The following is a 10,721-nucleotide window of genomic DNA, read 5'->3' as shown; positions in this document are numbered from 1 at the left end:
CGGGCGCGTAACCACTAAGCTAGCGGAATGGAGCACAAGTAATTCACACTCAAGTCATTTGGCCTGCAGGCTCAAAACATGAGTTTCTACTGTAAGTCGGGAGCTTCTACCGTAGCGAGTGCATCTCTGCCACTGCAGATACTGTAGTGAATCAATTGGAAAGGACTTTGCTGCCGGGTGCAGAAGTCACTACTTCACGCAGTACAGAAACAAAAATTGCCTTAATCTGCACGATGATGTTGGAATTGTCCAAACGTACATCCAAGCAGTCACCTACTGAATTTAAGGACACGTGCTCAGTTTGGTTTTATTTCTGACCATCACAACGAAAAACAATATATGCGAAACATAGCAGAGGTCTAGAAATAGGTAGCCTATAAGCGGGGACGATACAACGTGCTCGATACTAAAACAGAACAATCAGTTTAAAATATAGCACGGTTGCAACACCTTCTACGACTTCCGACAGGCCCACCGTGAAACTGGTTAATGGAAACTCTGCACTTTATGTCGATTTTGCCCTTCCTGTAGTAACTTCTATAGAATGCCTACTTTCAGATGCAATAGAAAAATTCTTATCACTTAAAAGTATTTATTACATGTTGCTTTTCAAAAGTGTCAATAGCCTACTAAGTAAAATTTGATATCAAGTTTGTTGACAAAAGATTTTTCCTAATTGATTATATCATAGAGCTTCGGTAGAGAGTTTGTCTTGTTGAACCATAGGCATACGAAGCCGAGTAACGCGATCAAGTTGAATATCTTCAAGTTAATTACATTATAGAAACTCAAAGCTACGCAACAAATTAAGTATAGAACGTTTTCGACATCACAAGATGTCCTCTTCACGAATAATAAAGGCAGGAATAACACAACATACAAGAGGACATCTTGTGATGTCGAAAACGTTCGATACTTAATTTGTTGCGTAGTTTTGTGTTTCTATATGTAATAAACTTGAAGATGTTAAACTTGATCACGTTACTCGGCTTCGTATGCCTATGATTATATTATGTTTCATAAAGGAGTGAATGTAAGTTTTCAATCTTCTTAAAACGACAAAACAATTTTTCAGCTGTGTGGCTTGTGTTTGTAGAATACTTTTACTATTTTTACCATTTAGGTCAGATTGTAAGCCTATCTATAAGTTGTTAGATTCACACAACATGATATCTTGTAACTGCCCTAATCGGCATATGAGCCAGTAATTGTATAAATAAACAAACTTGCATTAGCTTTGGAGAAACTGCATTATGTTGATTTGACAATTTCATCAAGATTACCTCACAAGCAAAATTTTTTTTACAATTTGTAGCTGAGCAAATTAGCATAATTTGGTACAATCAGTGGTGTAGGGGAGACCAGGAGGGTTGTTACAATTTTCAGTAAATCTAAGATTTCTCTTTCAATATTTGCACTGAAAATTTTGTGCAGTCTGACCACATGACGAGTTCTTATAATTAGGCAGATTAGGCTACAACTTCAAAATTTAAAAAAGATGTTGGGAAACTTGTAATTTTTATCTGATGTACTTTTACTCCGTGTGTTCAGAAAACTTGGTTTAAAATTATTGTAATTTTTTCACAAATTTGTGACAGTTTGCCATTGACAACAGCGTCATCTAGTAGACGGAATAATTCACAAAACAACAACACTTCAGAAACAAGCCAAGCTGACCTGCTATTAAATTCTGCAATTTCGTAATTAGCCTTAGCAATGTTTTTGAAAGAAATATTCATGTTTCTAACAGATCAAAGAGATCTTAGACACAACATAATCTTTGATGCACAATTGTTGAGGCTACATTCTTTGCGCCAACACTTTATTCCTACAACAATGATGCCATTGACTTATAATCGATTGGAAATTGATGAGTATTTTCTGCTTTTCAAAGACAAAAGCTCATGTCGAGACTCATGACTTATGATTTTGAGAGTGATTTTAAGTCTAAACACCCCAAAGCCGCTCATAGCTTATTTACCCTTTTATAAATTGTTTGGGAGACGATCTGTCCAGTGATAAACGAATCATCGTTTCTTGTTTTTGTTTTTGTATCGTTGTCTGTAGAGCTCGGATATTCATTGATTGATTAATTTCAACGGAAAATAAATAGCCTACAATTATTTACAAAACATTTAGTTTGCAAGCCGAGGTTATTTGAAAAAAAATGTGATTTGGCAGTGGGCCTACAGTAGGTTTAATGAATGTTCTGTTCTTCAGGCCTGCCATAAAAGCGATGAAACATTTCACTGCCTATCAACCATGAAAGCAAGAATCTTTAGGTGAACTTACCTGTTTCCCTCTTCCACAGCCTGTAGATTAGGAAATCAAGATGAAATGAGACAAAAAATCGTTTGTAATTTGCTTACATCGTCTTAAGGTTGTATCAGATTCTTGGTTGCGTAGATACTGCCAGAGAGACCAGTTTTAATTTGATCAAATTTCTAAACTTAGGGCTAAGCTTGGCAACTTTTATTCACTTGCAGTTGTTCCAGCATGGATTTTAAAAGTAGCTGCATAATATATGAGTCAGGTAAAAATCTGATACAAAATGCGGTAACTATTTTATTATTTATCATGCATTCAACGTAAAATGCTCACGCCAAAGAGTACAAGATTGATATTAAATTGTCTGAGCTGAAATACGTAAAACTTTTAATCACAATACCAGCAAAGCTCGATTTGACCTGTTTTCTAAAATCGATCTGTCGGACGTGAAATTGTTGGCGGAACAACGGAAGAGATTTCACAAACCTAAAGCGTTTTTCGTTGATCCACAACGGAATAATATAAGATAAACTTTTGTTAATGTACATATTATTTTATTATCTATGTCAGGGCTACTCAACTGGCGGATTGCGGTCCGAATCCGGACCTTCTGGGTGTTGAAGGTGGACCTCGAGCTTCTGGAAGAATAACCTCATTGCCACATTTTAGGGCTTCTTTCAACAGATTTCCATTTGGGAAAAGCATTTTTTGTGATTATCGAAGGAGCTGGGGGCTTCGCCCCCAGACCCCCTAACGCTTTGCCGTCTTCTCAGATGTGAGATCCACACAGCTACACTACAAAGAAACACAAGACATTTTTTCCTTTTTTATTTCTTTGTGTGTGTCAGACAAAAATCCAAGTCGTGTTACATACTAGCTGAAAAGTGTTTCGGTGCTCGTAGGTTACTAGTTGTTTAATATTCATGGTTGCATATGAAATATTTACCGGACCGCAAAAATATTCAACTTGTCAAAATGGACCTTTGCTAACATTAGTTGAGTAGCCCTGATCTATGTGCATCAGACCAATAGGTCTATATTTACTGCCAAACATGCAAAAAACAAAAACAAACTATACAAATAATGTAACTGGATTGTTTTGTCTAAAAACATTATTATTTTACTTCGCGTTTATTAGAACAGTGGTTCCCAACTCATGGGTCGCGACCCAAAGTTGGGTCGCCTGATAATTTTTTTGGGTCGCTTGTTTTTCAGGCATATTGTATCTTGGGCGAAAAAAATAACAATAGAAAAAATTTAAAATGTGAAGAGATCGATCACAAAACTGGAAGATATAAACACAAGTCATGAAGCGTTTCATGTCGAGACATCGGAAGGCTTTGTAGCATGATCGTAGTGCAAGAAGTTTTAACAATTTTCGCTTTTATTATTGTTATTATTATTATTAAATGTACACCCAACAAAAATTTCAGTCTCCAAAATAAATTAACTTGACAAAGTTACGGGATATATATTGTAACGTGCACTATGTCACGAACGCTATGTCGGACAAACCATGACAAAGTTTTCCACACGTTGGGCCACACATAGTCTGGTGTGGTAAAACGCATCAAAGACAGAGCCCCAAGGGCTGTATGGACTTATTGCTTTCTCCACAGAGAGGCCTTTGCTGCAAAAAAGCTGTTTCAAGAGCTGCACGAAGTGTTGAATGATGTGAAGTGTGTAAACTTCATCAAAACAAGTCCACAAATCGGCATTTGTTTTCGTTATTTTATTGTGGATTCTGATTATTATCAAGCATTGCTGTTGCACACAGAAGTGCGATAGTTGTCACGAGGTCGTGTCCTGAAGCGAGTTTGTAATTTGCGAGAGGAGATTTCTATCTTCCTGAGGCAACAAAACTGTGTGAGATTAGCCGAGAAGTTTTTGCTAGAAGATTTCAAGGCAAAAGTTGCTCACCTTGCCGATATATTTGACTCTCTGAATTCTCTAAATTTATATATGCAAGGCAACGGTTTTACGGTGATTAATCGCGCCGCAAAAGTTTCTGCTTAACACAAAAAACTCATATTCTGGAAAAGTTATGTCACCAGAGATGAGTACGATATATTTCCTCAGCTAACGCAATATATCTGTGGCAATGAAGTTGATATTAAGCAAACGATAATTAGACACCTGGAACAGTTTGCCAAAAAGTTTGTGCACTACTATGGAGAATCTCTAACACTTAATAACCAAAATGATTGGATAATTGATCCATTTGTTGGAAAAGATCTGCCTCAACTTTCCATCCATGTTGCAGAACAGTTTATGGACATAACGACAGAAGTAGCAAACCGCATTTCTTTTGCGTCCTTCAAAGACAAATAACCCAAAGATTCTGCAAACATCCACTTTTGGGCTTCCATGTACAAAGTGTATCCCACAGTTTCACAATTAGGGATTCAAAAACAGATTCCATTTGCAACAACTTGGCTTTGTAAGATTGGATTTAGTGCCATGTGTGCATTGAAAACTGAACAGCGAAACCGGCTGGAAGTTAAAGCCGACATGCGGCTATGCCTAAGCAAAATAACGCCTCGATTTCAAAAACTCACTGACAGCAAGCCAGCACAGCTATCTCATTAGTGATTTGATAAACATATTATCTTCCGAAAAAGTTACTGCTTTTGTAGTGCTGTTTGTTTGCAACGCAATCTTATATGGCTTTTAAAATATTACGACAATTTGCTTGGGTCGCAAGATTTTACCGAACTGAATTTTTTTTAGAAATGGGTCGCCTTAAAAACGAGTTGGGAACCACTGTATTAGAAGACATAAAATTCTTGTTGAAAAGTATGTAGACATTTTAGAAGCTTTTGTGTCACTGATATGATTAACAGCTTGCAAAGCTACGGCAGCTATAGCATGATGACATTTATACCTTACTTACGCTGGTTAGCCTATTGTAAAAGTGTTAAATTTAATTAAGAAATTTTACTGTGAGGTTATCGATATGCACTTTAGTTTACCTTTATTTGCATGACATCTTGCCAACATTGCCAACAATTAGTCTAGTGAAAGCCAATCTAACTTGACAAATGGATGATCGTGTTCATTTGTAATGGAAAAACGCAATTCATTGATTTTTCCCTATTGCGTTCAACAATAGAATATGATGTAGAGGAAACAGTGAATGATTCTTCCTTGCATTTAATTAAACAGAAAGCATATTCCCAGTTGAGCCATGTCCACTTTAAGTAAAATATCACATTGTTCAATTTCACGTCGCCTGTTCATGCAGAACTAATTGAATTGGCCATCACGCACAATCCGTGAGACTCCAACAGGTTATTTTGTTGCACCACAGCGTTTTTGTTCGTTACAAACGCAAAAATAAAAAGAAGTCGCAATACTAGCAAAGATTTTCGTGCGTGCTGAAAAAAGAGGCGGCAAGTGTGAACTTCACCACGTTTGACTCCTAATAATTCTAATGTCTATTGTGAAATTCAAATATTTTAACAACAGGTCCTAGTAGCATGCCAAGTTGACTAGATATGTATGCAGTTCTACATAAGCTCGTTAACAAACGGTTTACTTTAAACCTTTAAAATTCCAAGAACAGGTTTGCATGAAACAATATGAACCGGCTTAATTCCACCATCGTAGGATTCGATCCCGTGTTCGACATTACTCGTAATTTTCTCAAAGGGCCGTGTCTTTTAATTGAATAAGATCGTCCTTTAACCGTCACGACAATAGTAAGAGTCATACCATTTGAAAAATGTCTTCTTGAAATAAAACAATCTAAATCACTTAAATTTCAATCAAGTTTGAACGAATTTATTAGCGGAATCGAGGTGGCACGTTTTTGAATGGGCTTCAAAATGGCCTATCTGCATTGCTTAGAGATATGCCTTGGTGTTAGGCTACAACTTTCTGAGGCCAATTTGCTTGATGGTAAAAAGTACGTCGGAGTAGATTATTTAGACTGTAAAGCTTTAACACACTATAATTTTCTTTTCAGGCCAAGAGTGGTTTAGCAAGTTGGTATTCTCTACACCCCAAAGAAGTGTTTTGTATGTAGGCCCACATTAGAGTGTACCTTCCAAAGCATTATTAGTCGAAGCCTCGAAGGCCTCATGTGTGTGAACCAAAGTTTTCATTTCTGAATTGGCTGTGTTTTGTGGAGTGCAATTACGTTGTTTCACCGTCAATCTGTTCTGGTCTATCGTTAGTGTATTAAATACGAATGCTTCAAAAATTTTGAAACATTTGCATCTTTTGTAACAATTATCGGGCCGAGGCGAAACGTTCCGATGACAAAATTAAGGTATTCGTGTACTCAGTGTGACTGGCCCTCTGTCACTGCAGCTTCAAAGCTTGCAGTGTAAGACTGAAGAAAAACTTCCTTCTATCAATTAAACGCTCTCCAATCAAAAAATCGATAAAACGTCACTTTTTGAAAGCCAATGTATTGGGCAATTTTTTCTTAGCTTTCAACTATGAGTAAGCTGCCCTGCTTCGGCAAAAATGCATTTGAGCTCAGTTCAACTGGAAGCAAGGTGTTTATGTTTCGCGGTTAAGATACATCGATAGGTATGTAGGGATATGAAAGAATAAAAAACCTTAGATGTAAAAGTTTAGAAGACTACTGTCTTTGGAACCATACAACGATACAAGACTTTATAATTAACTAGATATCACTCAATATAAATACGATAATTTTTAAAACACGGTTAACTTAGATCAGGGATGTCTAACCTGCGGCCCGCCTGAGGCTTTTGTGGGGCCGCTACTCATTTTCACTCCAAGCAGTACTTTTTAGCAAAATTGCTAAAAACTGAAAAATACTAACATTTTAAAATATTCTACTTCATCTCATAAATTTGTTGAGATTTGTGTCGAATAGCATATCATCTTAGCTGGAAAACAATGTCAAAATCTCATTGAGTTCATAATATAGAAGTAAATTTCGGTTGCTTTTTGTGTGTGTGTTATTTGTTACTGTTTTCAAACATAAAGTTAATGATTTTTAATCGTTTTTTCTTGTACTCATTTTTCTTGAAATTTAATAGGTTCTGCGACCCATTAATTTATTTCAAGTGACAATGCGGCCCACTCTAATAAAAGGTTAGACATCCCTGACTTAGATTAAGGGTTATGCTTATCATGGAAGGTCACAAATAATTAGCACAGTAATCAAAATAAAAAAAAAACTCATACCCGGTATCAAACTCAGGACCTATGGTAAACCTGATGGTAAAATCTACAATAAAACATCAAAGGTGTGATTTATGGTTGCAGCTGACCGGAAATGCTCTGCTGGAAACAGCAGGATGTGAGCAACAATTTAATTACTGTATTATTTACTTATAATCGATTATTGTGTTCAAAAAAATGGGCTATAAAGTCAAATTTATGTTTATATTGACTGATCAAATAATTAACTGACATTGTTTAAATAACAACATATTGTATACGTGTGTGGCATTTCTTTCTCAAAATGAATGACTAATCAGCAGTCTAATGGCTAGAAAGTTCGCTTTTCTGGAACAACAAATGGAATGAAAGTCGTATTTAAGTTAAATAAAAAAAAATTCATGCATATGTAAACAAATAAGTTATTACAAAGCCGCCTAAAGAATTGCAAGCATTCGTAAATGATGTTTTTTTGCAAATGGTTATGATTTGATTTCCATACAACACCGCGGCAATGTACCGGCAGAGACGTTGAAATTAGCTTTGTCAAGAGTATATCCTGTTCAAGTGGAACGCTACTACGTGAAATATTCCAGCTTGTCAACCACACTGTCCATCTCCTAAGAGAGTTCAGATCATAGGAATGCCAAACTGCATCTGCTTTTGGCTTATCCGCAACACTGGAAAGGTTACACTTTTTTTCTGATTTACAAAACAATGTACTTTTTATGGGTTATATAAGAGCAATGCCATTGGTTTTATTTTATGTCATTTAATGTTTTTTCAAACTTAATGCAAATAAAATCTAACTCTAAAATCTGCGAGAAAAAAAGTGCAAATGCTAACCAAAAATAGTAGCAAAATTATAAGATACTTCTTCAAGTGAGAAAGCATGGATGTAGGTCAACTAGCACGTCACTTATTTTTTTTCTTTGATTCAACGTCTGCAGACGTAAAACAAAGTGTAAAGAGAACTGGTTTGCTGACTGAACAAACAAATTAAAAAAATCGAACCGCAAACGTTTCGGAAAAAAATGAAGCTCTATTTAAATTTCACGTTAACCTGTATAGTAAGTTATAATAGTATAGATTCATTGCCGAACCAGCAAAGAAAAAACTCCGCTTTCGGAATTTCAATTTTTTTTATCTTCATTCATTAGATCAGCGTGACTTAAAAGTGGAACGCATTGAAATGGTTGTCAGCTTACTGTAGTCTACTGCACCCTACTTTAAAACAGTTTAAGCTCTTGACTTGACACTACACAGCATAGTCTAAGGCTCTAAATAGTGCAGAATTCTTTCATGCAAATTCAACTTTTACAAACTTAAAAAAGAAGCAAAAAATCGAAAAAATATTCCTAAAGACTATAAAACTACATATTTGAAATAGGACAATTTAAATGATTTGATACGTCTTACTACCTGAGGTATTTCGTCCACCAACAATGTTAAAAAGTAGGCAACTGTTTGTTTTTCTCACTAGCATCTTTTCTACCCTTGCAAGCTAAACAACTTGTTTTTTATTGCTTTATATAACTTAACCTGTTTTACAACGCATTTCACTATTCACTAGATTTTGATGCCTCTGGTACTTATAAGTATAGGCTATCTAGCTTTTATTATTTTTTAGTTCTTAAACAAGAATTATGTTTGTTTAGAAAGAAATATTTCGTAAGCTAAATCTGCAGTAAGTATTGAAAACAGCATCCAACTTGAAGCGATATTACAAACGTACCTTCGGTCTCAACTATCTTGAAAGTGCTCAAGGAAATCATTGACGGACAAGGAACGTTTTCAGGTGACTGTGTGGAAAAATGTAACGGGCCCAGACAGCTGCTTAATCCGGTAATGATCTTTTCCAGACTGGACACCAATTTTGCCCGACTAGGAAAAGATCTGCACTAGATAAGATGGCTGTCAAGGTTGTCGCAACCTCTTTGTTTTTGTTATTTAGCCTGGTCGAAAATAAAACAACCTGTGATTGGGTTTAATTATTCGACTATTATTATTTCTTTTGTATCAGTCAAAGCAATAACAGCTTTGTCACACAACTGCGTGATGTCCTCTCTCTTTTTATCTTCCTGCAGCAGTGGTGTGGCTGCTTTCCACGTATGGTATCACTGACAACATAGAATTTGTTCACACATTGCAAAATCGTTAAGCAGCAACCAGCAGGCTTATGCGGATAGCGTATTAGCAACGTTCCTGCAGCGCTATCAGCCTGACGGAAAAGATGTACGAAGTGTTGCGGCCATGCCAAATCCTTTGAACTTTTGTGTTTTCAAGCACGCTTTTACTTGTGGTTTGCCGTCTCTACCCTTTTTCTAGGCCCTTGCTGTATTACGTCAAATATTAATTTTTGCATCGATGGTCAGAAATAAAAATATACTCAACTGAACGTCATCAAATTACAATCATATCAGATTTGTAATTATTTAGCATAGATCTTTTGTATTTGTTGAAAAGGTTAGTCAGAGATCTATTCAAAAACTGTTAGCCCAAAAATATTAACTGATGGTACAAAAGTGTAGATGCTACTGTACAATGATACCAAAGTGAAACGTAGATGCTAAACTACATTTTAAACGTTCTATTTTTTATTATATTGTAGAGATGATGAGATTTTGTAGAGATGTGTGAGTTTTGAACAATATTCTTGTAGTCTGCGTTAATGAATGTAATCTTGCTGTGGGAGCTTTTGGGTCAATATATTTCAAGATTGTAGTGTTGGGTTGGTTTTGCCTCAAGATTAGAAGCAAAGCTATCCAGCAGTATGCAGTTTGAGCGCAGTTTAAACGAACATTGAATGTTTAAAAGCGTAGTTCTGCATTATTCAACTTAAATAGTGAAAGCCTGTAAATAAAAAACTGCTAATTTAATGACTGTATTCTAAATCATAGGCCACAACGCTCATTAGATAAACCTGCCATGGCCAAAAATACAAAAATCACAGGAGGGAAAAAATACGTAAAAGCGTTTTAATTCTTGCTATGTAAACTTTCAACAATTTCAACGTTTAGTCCAAAGGTCAGAAAGAGATTCATCCAAGAGCATTTACAGTACGTAGGCTAGTCAATGACTGTTTGGATATGTACTTTAATTAATAGATGCTGAGTTTAATGCTTATTTTACAGGCTGTAAGGTACCAAAGCACATTATCCCAAATAAAAATTGTATATAATTTTTTTTTGTATTTTTTGTGCATTTCATAATACAACTCGTTATGTATTAAGTTTCAGAATGTTAATCAAAGATAAAATAATACTGTAAGGCGGTCTTTCCGTGGTTTTTGTAGGTTCAAGACAACTGTA

The sequence above is a fragment of the Aplidium turbinatum genome, chromosome 18, assembly GCF_918807975.1.
Source record: "Aplidium turbinatum chromosome 18, kaAplTurb1.1, whole genome shotgun sequence".
In the NCBI taxonomy this organism is placed as follows: Eukaryota; Metazoa; Chordata; class Ascidiacea; order Aplousobranchia; family Polyclinidae; genus Aplidium; species Aplidium turbinatum.
This window is presented reverse-complemented; position numbering follows the sequence as displayed.